Source organism: Ipomoea triloba, chromosome 16 (assembly GCF_003576645.1).
Source record: "Ipomoea triloba cultivar NCNSP0323 chromosome 16, ASM357664v1".
Lineage (NCBI taxonomy): Eukaryota > Viridiplantae > Streptophyta > Magnoliopsida > Solanales > Convolvulaceae > Ipomoea > Ipomoea triloba.
This window is the reverse complement of record NC_044931.1, coordinates 13,770,109-13,770,694: the sequence shown is the minus strand read 5'-3', so window position 1 is coordinate 13,770,694 and position 586 is coordinate 13,770,109.

Below are 586 nucleotides of genomic sequence, written 5' to 3'. Positions count from 1 at the left end.
TCTTGTTCTGCGAACTGTCTTCAAAGTCTTCCAAGTCTTCTGAACTGTCTACTGAACTAAACTATTACAAACCTTGCATACTAACAGAGAACCTGTTTTTAAACTATCTGCTGAACTAGCAGAATTGTCACAAGAGCTTGGTACAACATAGGGTTTTTTCAAAACAGTTTTTACTTGGTAATTTTATTAACAATCTCCCCCTTTGTAGCAAGTTTCTTGGCAATTCATAACAATCTTCCTAAAGCATCAGTGATAGTTAAAAACAGCGTTCATTCAAATAACATAGTTTTCAAAACAGATTCAAAAGAAATTGAACTTGAAGATGATTATATCATCTTCACACAAAAACTAAGCTTACAATTTTTGAAATGAGAAAGAAATCTTCATAGCAAACAGATCTGGGGTCATCTTCATCAAAAAAAGGAACCAAGTAATAATAACCAACAGTAACCAATGCTTAGAATGGTAACAGTAACCAATGCTTAGAATGGTTGTTCCTACTCCCCCTATTGCCAGGAACTTGTGAATCTGTAGCCACAAGACTCCTTAGCAGGACCAAGTAGAAAAGCAACCCAGGTGTTAAAAC